The 19,494-nt window shown below is 31.0% G+C and overlaps 1 protein-coding gene across 24 annotated transcripts in view; it reads right to left on the bottom strand.

Moving 5' to 3' along the window:
* Nucleotides 1-19,494, bottom strand: part of BAZ2B (bromodomain adjacent to zinc finger domain 2B) — a 290,518-nt gene that overhangs the window by 152,383 nt on the left and 118,641 nt on the right. Inside the window, exon 1 of one of the 24 annotated variants that reach the window (XM_074363747.1) lies at nt 1,640-1,820. The exons of 22 other annotated variants lie outside the window; for them this stretch is intronic. The gene's annotated coding sequence lies outside the window, so the exon portion shown is untranslated. Of the gene's footprint in view, nt 1-1,508; nt 1,821-19,494 lie in introns of those variants that run through there. One more of the 24 variants, XM_074363745.1, reaches the window with a different exon arrangement.

Below are 19,494 nucleotides of genomic sequence, written 5' to 3' on the forward strand. Positions count from 1 at the left end.
CATTCAATAAGTGACATCTATTATTTGTTATTACAAATGAAATAGAGGCACCACTGTAGGCCTACTTCAATAACTTGACTAAGCTAGAATATTCACTAAATATAATATTTAGAATCTCCTTCGAATGCACCAGTAATATATATTATGCACCAGTAATATATATTATAAATTACTGAGTTCCCTAAAATTTCTTTGATAAGCATTTTGCAAAAGAAAGCACCTTAAACTCTTTAAATAAAAGTATTTACATTATCCCAGAATAATTTAAAATATATCTGACTGTTAGGTTTTATGACTATCTTCAGTAACTGCCTTCAATGTTTAATAATTTCATAATATGTTTTCTTTTATACAACTAGGATACCTAATACCAGAGTTTAAAAATTAAACAACTTACTATTCAAATGAACTACACTTACAGGCCTATAATATATACACACATTCTTCCCTCTACTCTGAATAGTTTCATTTCCAGGAATGAGACTTTAAGAAAAAGTTAATTTAAGCATATTTGTGACTCTTTACTAAATCACCTCAAGCTTTTCACTTCTCATTTCAGTCATGTATCCAATTATATGTATAGTCTTTTGGCAATGTTATATTAAGGGTTGAGCAAAACTAACAATTCTGTTGAAATTAAAAGGGGAGTTATATGATGTTTATTTTAAACTTTACTTTCCATTATTTCATAATAGAAATAATTTTTCTAGTATTTCCTTGTCTACTGTGACTCCTAAATGTTTTCTTATTCTTTGTTCAGAGTCAGTTCTCCATTTTACAAAATACTTTTGAATGATCATTTTATTTACAGTTTTTACTACCATAAAGAAAAAAAAAACAAACATACGCATTTTACTTAGCACTCACGTGGACAGTAGATAAGAAAACTGAAGTAAGCAGTTTAAATGATTGTCCCAAGACCACAGATGGAGTGACTGCCCGCTTCAGGATTAAAACTAAGAAGCTCATTATTCCCCTTCTTTTATTCTGAGTACTTAATATCGTTTTTACATAACAAGGATCTCACAATTAATTTAAGAATAATAATTTATAATTAAACCAATTATCAACAATTATAGCAATATATGTAAATAGATTTGTGAAATTTATTAAATAAAAATAAAATTAGTTTATCCAAATATTTCCTGGAAAAATGAATCTGATTTACTACATAAGTTATTTTTTAAAAATTTTGCTTAGTATCAAGAAAGTGACAGCTTAATATAATTTATCATTTCAATGTCTTTTTTAAAAGCTAATTTCTTTAACCAAAATCTATAAGTATATAATATGGTTGGATTTACTACCAAACAAAAATATTTTTTCATTAAAAAAAAATCCTCCAAACTTAAAAACAGTAGTTTCTACTCTAATTGTAAACTTCAACTTCAGGATATATTTACAACAGATATATCTATGAAAAGACAGTGATTAAAAAGTAAAGAAAACATCAAATACTATTGCATTTACAGGAGAAAAAGGCATACAGTATAACATAAACAGCTTACTGTGGAGAGTGGGTTTAATCAGGAAGTAGCCATTATCCTTTCGATTCAGAGCAGTGACAGCACTCCAAAACAAGCAGCCGTGATATTTTTCAGTTAAAAGGCGTGAAAGAATACCTACTATTGTGTCCTACCTTTGCTGAGCTGACCCCAAAGGTCACCATATGTCTTTTGTCAAAATCTATCATGAAAACATAATCCAAGTAAGCATTTACAATGCATTATCTGTTAAAAACACCTAAAATCTACCTAACACAACCTCTCTCTCTGTTACTCACAAAACATGGCTGTCTTATTCAGAGATTAGCAATTATTGTAATGAGATACTGTCGGAGAGGGTCAAATAGTACTTCCTGCAGTTTACACATCTTGATTTCCTGGTAAACAAACTGAAAGGCAGGTGGAGCACTTAGATCACCAGTAAACGCGAATGCTCACGTGACAAAACTAAGCCAGGTAAGGTGGATGTCTCAAGTCATCGTTCTTTTCTTAATTTTATTAAAGTCAAAACAGACAATAAAGAGTTCTATCTTTCTTCCGTTTTTAAGGAAGGTTTATTCCTGACATGCGAAAGCACATAGTTTATAATAAGGGACGCTTGAAAAATGAATCTGTTTAAGCAGGTTTTAAAAATTCCTTCTTGGCACATAAATTTAAAAACAAGGCAATGCTAGCTAACACGGTTATAAAAAAAAAGAAAAACCTGAGGTTAATTGTTCAAAACCTGCTAAGTCTAAAAAAAAGTCCTTAAATTTCAACTGCTTCAAGAAAATAGGTAAAAGAAGTTACTGAATTATAAAGACCAAAATTAAATTTTTAGTGAAAGCATAAGCCTATTTTTATTAGAACAAGCCCTTACAAAGTGTGGTAGACTTTGGGAAAAAAATCTCAATTATGTGAATCAAAAAGTTCATATAACTTGAAGCTATTTCTTGCATCATTTAAAATTCATATTTCAAAAAGAAAACAAAATCTAAAATATTCCTGTGAGAATTTAAAAAATATATTGTTAGCTTGAAAATTAAGTTTCTGTCCTTAGTTTTTTCCCCAAAATTGCTGTTTTTCTGAAATTTCTAGTATAGTTGAATGAGGGTTGATTTAAATTAACTAAGGGTATAAAACAAACACAGTCCATCAAAATGGTGAACTAATTCACTAATTTAAAAATGTTTAGGAGATTTCTTTTAGGCTACAAACTGCATTATCTTTAAAATTCTATATACTAAGGCCCTACATCTATGTATGTATGCAACACAGCATACTTTAATTTTAATGCAAAGAGCCCTTAATCAGCAATATAATCATATCAAGGCATTAAATTATATAACTTAACAGGTGTATATTTATTCTATTTGAAAAATAAAATTCTAATGTATTGAAATAGAAAACAAAGTGACAATAAAATCAATAACAACAAAAAGAACACCCAAGTAGAAAGACTGTGCCAAGAATATTTAAAATCTCAGAACAGGTCTTGTTACAAACACTTAATATGTGTCATTTGAAAGGAGTATATATTCAGTACTGAACAACATTAACGCAAGTGCTAATCACCATCTTTACTATGATGACACATGAAACAGCAAATTTTCAGAAACCTATGACTTAAGGAGTTAATAGTTTCAGCTGGATTTCTTGGTGAAATTAAATAATTCAAATATCTTACAGTTATCTAGAATGCAAAACATAGCCCTTATTTCCTTTAAAGAAAAATTTAAAATATATTCCAACTAAATACGCAGCTTTACTATGTAAATTGTATGATAAAAAAACAAAATTTTAAGTTAGAAAATTATTATTTCAATTATTTCAAAGGCCCATGACTATCCCAGTTTCTCATAATGGGTCAAATTTAAAGGGATAATAAAATTAAAATACAGAGATAAAGAAAATAAATTTGAAATTTTGTTTCAGTCAAGGTAGCTTTTGCCTAGTGTCAGCAAATTTTGGTGTTAAGAGTTTACAATTCAGTTTTAAGGGCAGGGACAAAAACCAGGATAATATATTTGATACCCTGTGAGTAAGAAAAAGACTCCCTTGAATTAACATAGGAACGAGAAAAGGGAAACTTTTCCTCCCCTAGGTAGATTTCAGCCCTACTTGTTCTCTCAGTCAGGCACTCTTACATAGGGCATACATCCCAACGAACTATACCTGGCAGCTCTATACAGGGAAAAACTCTCAGAAAGGATTCCCCTGCCCCTTGCAGATCTAAGAAACCACAGAGGACATTACTCCTTCAGGACTTAAAAAATTTATACAAAACGAAAATGGAAGACAGGAACAAGGATAAGAAGGAAGAAAGGCTCCCACTTTTTTTGCTTACATTCTCCTGGCAATAAATAAGCTTTCCATAGTTATTTATAGCCCATCATATTCCAAAATAACTTAAGGTGACATATAGACATATGATTAGTAGAAAAGAATGCTTTCAAAATACAAATTAACACGAATAAAGGGAAAATAAGAGGAAGCAAGAAAGATGAAACACAAAGTTAATGCTAAAATACAAACGCCTATCATAAGGCCTTGCACAATTTAAGATGGGGGTGGTTCAGCTCTGAGCTTCCTAGCAATCAAACAAAGGAGGAAACAAGATTAAATTATAAAATTCTCATTCTGTATAAATTGTATTTTACAAATAAGCACCAAGACTTTTCTTAGTATTCAGAATTGAGAGGAATGTCTTCATACATTTCAATAATGCAACACTGGACAATACAATAATTTTCTCAAAGCATCTTTACAGAAATTAAATAACAAATTTCATATGAAATTCCTTTCAACCTTTCTCTAGGGAAAGCCAGAAAATTAGCCATCTTGCTAAGATGTCTTCTGCAATTTATCTAATCTGGATCTTTAAACAAACAGTAACAATCCCCAGGATCTTTTGTTAAATTCATAGTTCATTTTCATATTCCAAATTCCTATTTCATTTTCTAAACTCAGGTTCTTCTGCTGGATGAGTAAATAAAATGGACATGCAAGTGATAACTATGGTTCCAGATCAGATAAAGAAGACACAGGTAGTTAGGTTCACACTTAAAAGAGATCTCTCTTTTTAACTTAAAACAGTTCCTCTTTTCTTCTTTGTTTACCTTCTATGATCCTGCTCAATTCAACACCCTAGGAGCCCAATCTCTGATGATTTTTATTCCTCCTCAGTTTGGTATTTCTAACCATGGTAGAGAAATCTGACAGAATTTGTAGATTCCTACCTTCTCAGTCTGCACCAATTTCAATTTATTTTAGAGCATGAATCTTTGCATACTTTTACAGCATTTACTTTTTATATTATTGGTGGGATGGGGGAAGACAATAAAATTAATATAAAAGCAACTTCCTATCTCCCATTTTATTATACAAGATAAGTAGCAGCAAATGTATTCCATTACAGTTGGGTTGGTCTCTTCTCTGTCTCCTAAGGATGCCAAGTTATGGTCTCCTATCTAACCAGTTTATGTTGTTTCCCATTGCTTCCTTACCTCACTATCAGCTTAGATCTCCTCAGTTTCAAGGAACCCCTCTCTCAGAGCCTACCTATTTGAGCCCAGAAAACCTTTTTCTATATGATTTAGCCCAGTTATTAGTCTCTAATTATTTTAGGGATCTTCCTTACTAGATTTTGAAATTCCTTATTTTACATTACCCACAGTGAATAATAAAATGCAAACATTCTAAGTATGAATTAACATGATGCACTAATAAACTGCTGTACATATTTATAACAGCTAATGTTTGTCCAACATAACTATTTATTTATTGCATCAAGTAAGCCAGAAGACCAATTTTTACCATATGGATAATTTCTAAGTGATATACAATCAACCCATATTACATCAAACATTGGGCTTTCCTATTTTCAAGCTTGTCAAAAGAATTTCAGTTGTGATAACTTTTGAGAACACTACCAAAAATCAAATAGATTTTGTAAATTGTTGTCAGATACCAAAATGACTAAAATTAAATGACAATTGTGTCCAGTACAGTTTGATCCATATTTGAACTCACATACAGAACCCAAAGAGTCGGAGACTCTTCCCCTCACTAAATGAACTCTTCCAATGTGGAGCCGTTAAAATTTATTATTTCTGAATTTCCTGTTTTATGAGAATTCAAATCTAAGTATAGTAACCTCGACATACAATTTTTGCTATTGCAAAAGTTAGTAGCATTTACATTTAGCATAACATGTATACTTGCTTAACATTTTTCTTGCTATAAGAAAACCATTTCTAACACTTAAAAAATGTTAGAAAGCATATGCTTAAGCTCATATTATTTATCTGCTTAAATTAATCAAGATTATAGTTTATTCACTTAAAAAGTTATAGGATAATTAAAATGGTTCCATTATTAACCACCTTAGAATTATTTATTTCAGAAAACAAAAGTAGGAAACATATCTATAATATACACTGAAAAGCTTTGAAAAAATTTAACAAAAGAAAGAATTCAATTTTCTTTTTTTTCCTAAAAGACAAACTGAAAATAGTAAAGCAAAGAAAGCTACACAAATATATTTTTTCACTTACTGTAACATAATAGATACACACAGAGCCTGTAAAAATACAATATTCATTTTGCTGCAGAAGAACAGACATTGCATAACAATGAGATTTGCTAATGAAATCAACCATCAACCTGGAATACATATGTATTAAACCAAGACCTCAGTGTCATTTTCTTTTTGCATCGTTTGTTCTTTCTTTCATTTTTTCTTGACCTTGTCAATATTTTTGTCCTTTAGATTCTGGAACTTCGGTAAAGCAAAATCAAGACTATAATATTATAGTGTACTGGTTTTTATTCATCACATTTATTTTTAATGTAAATTCCAATTGTTCTGCTTCTATCAGCACTATTAATATATCTTTGGGGGAAAAAAAATCAATGAATGCTACCAGAAGAAACAAGGTTTATTTCTAAACAAAATTGTTGGATTAGGTCTAAAGAAAACTTATCAACATTTGACATAAATTCCATATAAAAACTTTTATAGCAATACTAGTGCTTATTTAATAAGAAATAAGAAAATAATAATATATTTTAAAGCACTTTCGTAATAATGTAATTCCTCCAGCAATTTCTACTACTGACGAATATTAAGTGAAATAATGCAAGGCTGATATAATAACCATGTTTTTAGATAAAAACTATAATTTTCCCCCCTAAAATGCTCTGCAGTCCTGGTCTACAAAGTTAATTACCAATTTCCATTTATCAAAAATAAGTAATTCTGAGAATTTTCTTAAAGATTTATTATTTAAATTTATGATTTAGTTCTTATAATTTTCTGTACAAGCCCAAAAAAGACTATGAAAGTATTTGATATTATATATCTTAAAGTATTAAAGTCCCTCAGAATTTATTTATATAGAGTATAAGCTATTTAACTAGATAACTATCTGTACTATTGGTTGTATACTCACACAAATTAGGGTTTCAATTCACATGTACTACAGATAAAATTAACAGCCTAACCTGCTGTGGTATATAATTGCTACTAATTCATGATAACAATAGTTTTTATTTTAAGCAGTACTTATACCAGCTAACCTTAGCCAAACAAAATTGTTTCCCATTTTTATTTTTTAAATAACTTAGTATCTAGCCCCAAACAATATCCTACAAAATAAAAGTCAATAAGTATTGCAGTTCTGTAAAAAAAGTAAACCAAACAGATATTCCTTATTAAACTTAAATTCTCTGAAAGTTGCCACTGACAGTCCAGTAGTTCTCAAGGCTATCTTAAAAACCTTGAAGGACGATTTTAAGAGCTGCATAATCACAGAGCAATCGTTAATCCACACGCAAAGTATTTTCCTATAAAACAGAAATTTCTATTGAAATGGCAAAATATAAATCAGACTACAGAGAAACAGACAGTTTAAACAAATGTCTATGGCAATACTGAAAACCTATTAAGGCAAAGGATGTAATCCTAATAAAATGTGATAGGCACTGGGAAGTTATCAAGCTCCTTGCTACTCAAAGTGCGGTCCACAGATCAGCAACACTGAAACCACTTGTCAGAAATAAATAATTTCAGCACTAGCCCAGACCTACTGAACTAGAATCCTATGCACATTAAAATTTAAGAAGCCAAGATCTAGAAAATTCTCTAGCCTACCTGCTTGTATATCAACTCTAGTAACTTCTGATATTCTAATAAATCCTCAAAATTCCATACTAAAATGGAGAATACTCAAAGAATAAATAATATATTTGTCGTGCTCAAAGTCCATTACCTACTATTTGCTTAATTATTTGAAGTTTCATATTCAAATGGACTACAGATTTGAAATTTGTGGTAATACAAAAAATAAGAGGGCCGCAGTAATACATTTTTGCAACATCTTGGAAAATATTAAATAAATGGATAAAATTGAAGCATTATACTCTCTTAGCAATTATTTTAAATTTTTTCAGCAGAAGAATCCTTTCTTAAATAAAATCCAGTGAAGAAACCCTGAATAGTAAAAAGTAAATAAAGGACTGCTCTTTGAGGCAGTAGTCAAGACATCTCACCAGAACCAACTTATATGATTCCTCCAAGTACAGTCTGAAAAACTGATTTAAGAGAACTACTGAAGAATCTAAAAATGAACTGAACAACTGTTACACTAATCACAAATAAAGTTAAATATTCATCAAAGTGAGTTGTAAAGATCCCTATATAGAAACCCATTGTTTAATTTAATTCTGTAGTGTTTTAAGGTAAGAACACTAGGTAAAATTACATAATTAAGCATTGTTTTCAAACTGATCTTTCCCCAAATAAATTTAAGTGATTAACTTGGATTTAATTACTATGTTATCTTCATTAAAATTATTTTAGTTAACAGTATGCCTACCATATATAAGACATTATGTTAAGTGCTATATAGGCAATACAGATGAATGGACAAAGTACTTCTCACCTTGGAAGGCTAAGCCAAATACATAGATGTGCCATAAAAGCATTCTGCTAAATGAAATAGGTCAGACAGAGAAAGACAGTGCTCTCACTTATATATGGAATCAAAAGCAAAAACAAAAAGCAATAGAAATATAGTACTAAAGGAAAAAAAAAATATAGTACTAAAGGAACAAAATTAACTGAGGATGTCAGAAAACACTTCACGTAAAGGTAAAATCTTAAGTAGGCCTTGTAAAGTGTGTAGGATTTGGAAAGGCAATGATGGCTCCGTGGAGGAACTAGGGGAAAAGGCATGGTAAATGGAGGGAAAACATATGCTGAGGGCAGAGGCTGAAAAGCATTGGGTGTGTTCAAAGAATAGCTTGAGGTAGCTTGCAAGTCTCGCAGTAACTAGAGTTACGAGTTGTTCATTTTTATAGCAGTAGCACTTGTAAAACTCAAGCGTTAACATACCTGTAAAGCATAATAAGGGCATTAAATATCTACTGTTTGAATTAATCAATAAATGAATGTAATCTAGTCTGGCTGGTATATAGGGCATATATAGAAAATAGTGGAAGATGAGGCTGAAAAGGTAGACTAAGAGCTTATTAGAGATAACCTTGAACATCACATTAAATGTTTAAATTTAACACTGAAAACAATGGTAAACTACTTGCATTAGAAATATTGATCTGGCAGTTTTAAGTAGGATGAATGGGAGCAGGAAGAGATTTCCAATAGGAATATTGCAATATTCAGTCTATTATAATAGTTTAGGCAAGAGGTAAGGGTCTAAACTAAAATTGTGGTAGTAGAGTCAGAAATACGGAGGTGAATATGAATACGAAAGATAAGATGAATCAATTCTTTTTAACTTCTTGACTGGTCAAAAGTAGAGCAAGAAACAAAAAATTATATTGTAGAAGTAAAATTTATTGGAACTTCATCGTAGATTCTACAAAGATAGAGTGGGAAAGCAAAAATTAAGGAAATCCCAAAGGCTGGGGAAAACATACAGCAGGAAATCTCTTATGCACTATGGTGTAAACTCATGTAACCACTGTAGAAAGAAATTAAGCAAAACATAGTAAAATCAAAGCTCTATGCAGTCACTATCACAGCAATTCCACTTCTAGATATGTAACCCAGAAAAATTCTCATACATGTGCATAGTCATATACAAAAATGTAAACTACAGCACTATTTGTATAGTGAAATACTAGAAAATAAGTAAAAGACTGTGGTGTATTTTTACAATGAAATATATAGCAGTTAAAATAAATGAACTAGAGCTACATATGTTAACATGGATATATATCTTTAACACACAAATACAACCACTTGAGGAAAGTAAAGGTTTTGTTGGTTTGTTTACTTCTATTTATCATTTTATTTAAGATAGGACAATCTGGAATAAATCAGTCAAGAAAGGATAAGATGGATATGTCTTATGAATGATCAATGAAACAAGTCTCTGGAGGACACAGAAGAGGATAAATATCAAAAAGCATGAATAACAAGTCTTTGGTTTAGTAAGGACACAAAACAGTTTTTGTTTGCTTTTACCAGGACTGATTTATTTTATAACTGGAAGTTTGTATTTTTTGACAACCTTCACCTATTTCACCCACCCTCCACCTGTGGCAACCATGAATCTGTTCTCTGTATCTATGAGTTAGTTTTTGTTTTTGTTTTTGTTTTTGATACCATATATAAGTGAGAGCACTGTCTTTCTCTGTCTGACCTATTTCATTTAGCAGAATGCCCTCAAGATCCATCCATGTTATTGTAAATAGAAGCATTTCCTTCTTTTTGTGGCTGAATAATATTCCATTGTATAAATATATAACACATTTTCTTTTACTCATTCATCCATCAAAGGACACTTGGGTTGTTTTCATGTCTTGGGAAACTTTTCCTCAGAGATGGGTAGAAAAGGTAAAACAACAACAGCAACAGCAACAACAACAACAACAACAACAACAACAACACCCAGACAATTTTTAAACTTTTTAATTTGAAATAACTATACATTTACAGAAAGTTGAAAAAAATAGTACAGTGAGGTTCCATGTACTCATCACTCAGTTCCCACCAATGGTTACACCTTAATGTAACTATAGTGCAATATAAAAACAAGGTAACAAATACCTACAACGTGTACATATAGTTCTATGTCATCTTATCACATGTGTAGATTCATGTAACCAACACTGCAATCAAGAGACAGGTCCATTCCGTCACCACAAAGATCTCTCTCATGCTACTCCTTTATAGTCATACCCAAACCCCTCTCTCCTCTACCATCCCTTACCCCTGGTACCACAAATTTGCTCTCTATCTCTGTACTTTTGTCTTTATATGAATGACATTATAGAGTGACCTTTTGAGATTAGCTTTTTTCACTGAGCCTAATGCCCTTGAGATCTGTGTATCAATAGTTGATACCTTTTTACTGCTGAGTAGTATTGCATGGTACAGACACACCATACTGTGTTTAGCAATTCATCTACAGTTAAGACATTTTGATTGTTTCCAATTTTGGCTATTACAAAAAAAGCTGCTATAAATAAATATATACAGTAATTTTGCTGGGAAAAATGCCCAGGATTGTAGTTGCTCTTCATGTAGTAAATATAGGTTTAGGTTTTTTGTTGTTGTTTTTTCTTTCTTTCTTTTTTTTTTTTTTTTTTTTTTTAAAGAAACTGCCAAACTCTTTTTCAGAGTGATGGTACCATTTTACTTTTCCACTGGCAATGTATAAGAGATCAGTTTCTCCACATTCTTTCCAGTGATTGATTATTTTCACTAATTTTTATTTAAGCGATTCTGTTAGGTAACCAGTGAGAGCTTGTTTTTGCATTTCTCTGACAGCTAGTGATACTAAACATCTTTTCATGTGCTCATTTGATACCCAGATATCCTCTTTGGTGAAATGTTACTTCATGTCTTTCGCCCATTTTTCTAATTAGACTGTTGGCATTTTTCTTGTTGATTTTTGAGAGTTTTTATATATCCTAGATATGAATCCTTTGTCAGATTTTCCCCTGGTATATAGCCTGTCTTTTCATCATCTTTACAGGGTGTTTTACAAAGCAAAGGGTTTTAATTTTTATAAAGTTCCAATTTATTGATGTTTTTCTTTTATGTATTGTGCTTTTTATGTCATGTATAAGAACATCAAGTTAGGACTCACAGATTTTTTTCCCTTATGCTTTCTTCTAAAAAGTTTATTACAGTTTTATGTTTTACATTTAAATCTATAATCTAAACAGAATTTGAACTGGAAAAAAAGAGGAAACTGTTTATCATCAGGTCTTCAACTACTTTAGTAGAGTTAATATCAACATTTATTGGGTATCTACTTGAAGTATGAAGCACTTAAGATATAGATACAAGTTATAGGATGCAGTGAGTAGAGAAAATACATATTTTTATTTCATTGTTTTAAGTGCCTTGACAGTATCGTATATCAGTGTTCTTGACTTAGCCAGGAAGAGATTGAGAGTATTCTTGGAGAAGATTATGATAGTTCTAAACTACTAAGAATGGAGGAATTAGGCAACTCACAAGGGGAAGACGGTGTCAGGAAGAAATAATAACACTGAACAAAGGCAAAAGGACTGTACACCCACTGCCTGCTTTAAGAAAGCATAAATGGTTTCAAAATTGAAGAGTACTAAGTATGGGAGATTTAGGCAAAATTTTTGATGTAGGCAGGAGACAGACTGTGGAAGATTTCATATGCTCTGCAAATGAGAATAAATTTTACTCTGTAGTAATGGGAAGCTAGTAAAGAATTTTAAGTAGATGAATAAGCTAGTTAAGATTTGTGATGCCAATTAAATTGTCACTGAGAAGAGGATGAACCTGGACACAGCAAGACTAGAGGCAGAGCCACCATTTAGGAGGCTACTGTGACAGCCCGAGTGAGGCATGATGCAAATCTACATAAAGATTAAGGCATCATGAATAGAAAAGAAAGGATGGATTTGAGAAATATTTAGGAAAACAAAAAAGAAACGTAGTCTTTACTGAAGAAGCAGGCAGGGAGAAATGTTGGCTTAAGGATAGTAGAGGTTATAAAACATCAGTTGTGGAAAATCCTTTCATTAACCAACAGTTAATCTGCAGGATTATATAACACAGCATTTACCAAACCACGAAAAACACTAACCCCTTAAGAGGCTTTGGAAGGAAGGGTCAAAAAGGTTGGAGATTCACAAAATACGTTAGCACATTAAAAGATGTGCCTAAACAGCTGTTAAACAAAACAAAACCCATTTACTCTTGTTTGACATTAACCCAGTGTTTTCCAAACTTACTTGACCATGGAATCTTTTTATCATACAATACTCACTCCACATAACCAATGCTCTACCAAAACTACCTTGGGTAACACTGGTTTAGCAACAATATGAGCTTTGGTTAAGCTTAGAGCATAGTTGTTTTTGTTTTCAATATTCTCTTAAAAAAAAAAAAAAAAGACTTAATTCTTGAATGTAGGTCCATGTGAAATCTCTCTAGCTTCATTTATTACTCCCTTTCACCACTCACACCTTTCCAGCCACGTTGGTTTCCTTACAGTTTTTGGAATACACCAACACAATCTCCCTCAATTTCTTGGCATTTGCTGTTTACTCTGGAACAGTCCTTACCCAGATATATACATGACTTGCTACTTCACTTTCTTAAAGATCTCTGTTAAACTGTCATCATCTTAGAAGAGCCTTCTCTGACCACCCAATAACAAATACTAACTCCATGACCCTGGCACTCATGACCCTTAATTTGCTTTATCTTTTTCACAGTGTTGGTTGCCATCTAACATATAAAATGTTCGTTTATTAACTATTATTTCTTTTGCTTATAGACTGTAAGCCCCATGAGTACAGAGTCTTGTTTTTTGTGCACTGCCTTATCCTCAGCACTTTCATGTACTAGGCACTCAGTAACTAGTTACTGAATAATTTAGTAATTGTCATTTAACCTCTATCTGAGTGTACTTACTTCATATTAAAGTAGATAATAGGTGAAATAGTTACATATCAACATATCCATTGATAGGAACAATATTGTCCTTTATGATGTTATGGTCAATATTTTTTATGCCCACTTTCTATTTAAAAGGTCTAACCAGTATTTTTCTTAGGGGAAAAAAAAAGGAAACAAAAGAAAAAAACTTACTTCAAGATTTCAACTTTTTCTTTCAACTTTCAACTTTTTCTCCTAATCAAAAACAACTATGTAATTGTATAATTTTATTTTTATCTTTAGAAAATGTACAGACACCATTTTGAATAATTGTTAAATTTCTCTTTAACTTTACTTCTTTAGACACTGGCTTATGAAAGACTACAAGTTGAAGCACTGAATGCAGCAACTTTGATGTTTTCTTCATGAAGTACAGTGATTTCTTTCTGTAACTTTAGCAATTGTCAAATGCTTTCGTAGGTTTTAGACGTGTACTGCTTCCATTTTTAATTTTAGCCATGACTTACTACTCTTCACTACAAGTCAGCTGTCCAATTGAATATACTCCACATGGTAGTATACTCTCAAAGGGACCGGTTTTCCTCTAAAAACTGGATTTCCCACTGATACATGCAACAATATTTCAAAATATCTCAGTATAAAATCTACAAAACTCTCAAATATTTTAGTATGAAACACACTACTTTTAAAAGAAAAGACTTTTTAAAATACACAAATAAATCAACACAAGATATATATTTGAATTGGTTCTGATTTAAACAAAATATTGTTTAAATATGTTCTTATTAAGAAATAAGAACACAGCTCATGTATATATAACTTTATAACCCAGGTATAACCTCTTCTTACAACAAACATTTTTCTGTACAGCAGTCTAGTGATGATTAAAATGAGAAACTTGAGTTCTTTTCCAATAAAAATATGCACAATTGAATAGTAAATAAAAGTAAATAATTATGTACTTTCATTATGCAGCTGTCATGAATAAATAGGTAAACTCTGTGGTATTCTAAGTTTTACTCAAAGAGAGTAGTTTCTTTCACCTTCATAACTAAAGCTATTATTATATGTATAACAAGTCATAATCTAAGAGTCATCCAATGTTTTTCATGAACTAGTTTAGTGATCTTGGTTAAATCACAGTCAATAAGACTCAGTCTCTTTGTCTGTAAAATGAGTAAGTTTGTCTAGGATTTTTAACATATTTTCTAGCTTTAATATTCTGTGATTCTAAAAATATATTTCTTCAATTAAACTCTATTGTTTTTATCCTTGCAAACTAACTGAGAAATGTTTCTGATACTAAGAAATGAATGTTCCCTCAAAAGCTTACTTCTTTGAAAACTAGATAATAAAACATATTTATGTTTCTCAGTAACAAAACACCTCAATTTGTACTGAAATATGATAAGTACTGTTTATCTACTTTAGGTGAATAAAAGCTGAGGGCAATTTATTAGAGCATAAGAAAGACTCCTGAATACTAGAAGGTCACACAGACTGTGTGCTGGGCTGTTAGCAAAACATCTATGATGCTCCAAAGCTGCCATTTTTCTTCCTTGACAAAGACTCCATCTGCCACTAAGCCATTTATAGCCTGCAAGTCAGAATATCAATGATTTCCAACCATTCTGCAAGCCTGCTTTCACCTTGACATCACCTCTGTAATACAGCTAAAGCAGATGATACATATATCCCCAACTGTAAGCATGAAGCCCATGCTTTACTCACCTGATAGTTATTTAAACTGCCCTCTAATGTACTATTTTTATTCATGCTGAGTTGTAAAGGAGTTTTAAAGTGTATATATTTGTTATAATTCTTGTTGCTTTACTCACATGCTTTAAATCAGATATATTCAGAAAACTGTAAAATCTGGACTGTACTAGGTAGTTTTCAACAATGATTTAATAACTAAGACAACAGAGCTATGTCATATTTCCATTTAATATAATCTGCTATAAAATTATTTCACACAAAACATTTTATTTACTTAAAAATTGAGACCATTAAAGCAATAAAGAAATGTTGATATAATTTCCAGTTTTATACCTGAATCTGTGTTCTTAACATTGTAAACAAGTGAAGCCTATTTACCTAGCAATGAGAGAAAAATTTTCATTTATAATTTGTTTCTTTTTTTTCATAAAGTCTTAGAAATAGATGCAAACTGCCAAAAACTATGAAATATTATTCTTCCATCTCTTTTAAATAAAAGCAGTATAATCTTTGGTCATTAACATTTGTTAAAAATGGAAATAATAACCTTACTTAAAATATTACTTTCACCTGAAAATAGGTCTCTACATAAATAATGAATTAAAGTCTATTATGTACAAAATATTAAGGGGAGTATAAAAAAGTCTAAAACAAGATTTTTGCCCTCAGAGGAAAGTAAAAATGCAGTCATGGTGGGGGAGCAAATAGCTCAATGGTAGAGTGCGTACTTAGCACGCACGAGGTCCTGGGTTCAATACCCAGTACCACCTCTGTCAAATAAATAAGTAAGTAAACAAATAAACCTAATTACCTCCCCCACTCCAAAAAAAAAAAAAAAAAACAACCACTCATGAAAAAGCATTTAAAAGACAAGGAACTTCACAGTGAGAGGAAGTGTGTTACACAATAAGAAATTCTGGATTACAGGTTAGGAGACTTAAGTCTAATTATATCTTTGCTCTGAACCCTCCAAGTACTGAGTCATTTGTCTAGGAAAACCACTTACTCACCTATAAAGTGAGGTGACAAGTAAGTGATATCTAAAGTTTCTTCCTGCTCTAGCACTCTACAATAATAGGACACCATGAGTCTAGATGTCAAATGATTACAGATACTAATTGACCTTAGACTTCCAAATGGCACTCCCTTTAGGTAGATAAAGCTAGTACTGAAAAGGAAATGAGATATGAATTGAGTTTGAAGGATGTGCAGCATTTGAATATATATGCAGAGGTAGAAAAAGAATCTTCCCCAAAAAAGGGAATAGCATAAACAAAGACATGAAAAAGAAATCATGATTTCAGATATGTTAATGCAGCAGGGCTAACCACAATGAGTAAGAAGATGAGACATCATAACAGAGACTGAGAAACTAGTAGGTAAACTAATATAGCAATCTAAACATGACCTAAATAGGGTGGTGGTGAGAATGACAGGAAAATAAAGAATGCAAAAAAATCTGAAGCTGCATCACAGCCACTTTTAAGTTTTGATTCTCTAGAGCCAGATGAAGGAGAGTAATGCAAACAGATACCAGGGTTCATACACTGATGTGGGAAATGGTGATACTATTAACAGAAATAGACCTGAAATGTGATCATCTTTCTAAAATAATATGAAAAAATATACAATACATTAAAAAGAAATAAAGTCATCCAATTTTCAGAAAAAGAACTGGATTAGGAATTAGCTACTGATGCTGGAGTCTCTGCCATAAACTGGCTGTGTAACACAGAGCCAGTCACTCTAAGGCTTGCTTTGCTAAACTGAGAGGACTGAAAGTAATATGATTTCAAGATTCTTTTCAGTGTTATATATAACATAGCTTCTTAATTTCTAACAAACTTGAAGTTGTAGAGGCAGTCTATTGAAATAGTCTTAATTCTGACTGATTGAAGATTTATCATTTTTTTGTACATATGAAAAGTTGAGAAATACAAAAGTAATTAAAATGATTATTTTCACCTACAAGTACAACCAAAAAACAAGTGCCACAAAACTAAAGGCAAAAGCAGTAATTTCAGAATTAACTATGCATTTTTTATCCTACATTACTTATTAACTAACTCATTAAATACCTTTTTACTGGAAACCATGGGAAAGCCAAGAGAATAGTTTCCATGTTTAAGCTTATCATTACTGGTGAGAGAAAATGAGTGTACATAAAATAATAAAAAATTGCCTTTTGATATAGACTAACTCACAGATCAAGAAAAATCATTATTTACCATTTCAAAGGGGAGATGAACTCTGATGTTCTAAAAAATGTAATGGATATAAACTTTGGTTAAAGCAGAAAGTATTCCTAGAAAGTTTCTTTAAAAAGAGATGCCATAATCAAATTAAATTTTATTCATATTTCATACTATTTTGTACAATGATTACTCATAATTTCAAGAAAAAAACCTTATATTTACTCCAAAGTCATGAATTAAAATATATGGAGTATTTCTGAAGTATGCTTCCAGAAGTATGTGTCAAATAAAATAAGACAGTTTTTTCCTAAACATCAAATTACAATTAAAAAAATATTCTGAAATAATTTGCACTCTAAAAATAATTTTTATATTAAGTTACAATTTAAGTTTTTTCAGGAAATTACTTAAATTTAAGAAACATACAAAAGAGGGAACTCAACTTCTAGTAACTTGTGTTGTCTCTTCCATTACGTATGCTTATAATAAATAATTAAAACAGCACATCGGAGCGTATTACTATTATAATTTCTCAGTACTTAACATTATAGTCAACTAAAGATATAATTAAATTGGCAGGTGCTCTACATGTTACAGTGTAGTAAATTTTTATTCTTGGGGAAAAATATTTCTATGCACTCATAGATTTTGATCTCTAAGATGATGTCTTTCTTATTAAAGTATGCCTTTATTTTATTTGAAGAGTATAATCACTGATAATAAACTTCTTTTATTTTGCCTAATAAGTCCAACATTCAACATGCAAAAATGATCACAATACAATACTTAAAATAGACAAAGAAAATGGATTAGAAATAGAGTGTTACTTATAAAAATGCAAGTATAACTTCAGATAATAATGAACTCAACTGTCTTCAAAGATACGACTATTCTTTTTTCATTATTAACATTTAACTAAAATAAAATCAATTCTTTTTCCACCTCTCCAAGTGAAATCCATATTAAAGTGGTCTGGAGTTACTGCAACTGTCCAATAGATTCTTTAGCCAATGCTGATGATAACTGTGTGGCAATGATCTAAATGTGGCAGCAGTCTAGTAGTTATTGCTTCTATAGTGATTTGATAATTGGTTTGGTCCCTGAAGTCCTCACATATTAATCCCTCTTTAAATGGTGCTTTTAAAAAGAAAAATTAATAGAAAGTAACTGGATCACAGTATGGGTAAAATTATATACAGATTTGCTGAATACATTAGCAAATAACTATGCATACACATTTAGAAATCTACTCAATCCAACACATACTGGAAACAAGTTTGAGGACTTAAGCTCCAACACTATGAACAGTCATATGTGAATAAAACAGTTTTGTCCACAAAGAGCTTACAATTGAATAGTGTAAATTGAAACTACTCAAGGAGTTTCATAAATTGTTTCACAGTGTTCATATTTTTAAATGAGGTAATAGTTAGCTTAAATACCTATTTTTAATAATAAAGAAAATAACTTTCTCAGTAAGCAAAAAAGAATAAGCTGAGAACCTTAAATGTGTATCATGTGTGGTAATGAGTGACAATGGTCAAGAATGCTCATGATGCTCAGTCTTATATCACACACACCTGAACACTGGTAGAGTTGCCATGATGGTTTTGATGCTTTTTTACATTTTTAAATTTGTTAAAAAATAGAAGCATGAGGCACATTAATAGAGAAATGAAAGCCAATGAGAACATAAACTGATAATCAGTAAAATCACCACAAGAAGATTTTCACCAAATCCCAGTTGCATTCATCTCATCAGAGTTCTTATACAGCATATTGAGATGTCTTTATTATTTCAAAAACTAATGTAAAGAGGAAAAACTGTAATGATAATTCTCTTTAAATGAAAAGCCAAACTGGATGCAATTATCTTTTTTTCTGAATTAGGACAAAAATTATAAAATTAAACTACTGCACTTGCTGATACTGTAAGAACTTCAAACATTAGCAAGTGAAAGTAATTTTGAACTTTTTAAACAGTTGTGATACTGTTACATTTAAATCTATGCTTAATGAATCTAATTAAAATGTCATTTCAAAATGTTGCTATCACAACAGTGAAGAATTGGAAGCAACTTAAGTGTCCACTGGAGGATGAATGGATAAAGAAAATGTGGTATATACATATAATGGAATATAATTCAGCTTTAAAAAAAAAAAAAAAGGAAATTCT

Source organism: Camelus bactrianus, chromosome 5 (genome assembly GCF_048773025.1).
Source record: "Camelus bactrianus isolate YW-2024 breed Bactrian camel chromosome 5, ASM4877302v1, whole genome shotgun sequence".
NCBI lineage: Eukaryota > Metazoa > Chordata > Mammalia > Artiodactyla > Camelidae > Camelus > Camelus bactrianus.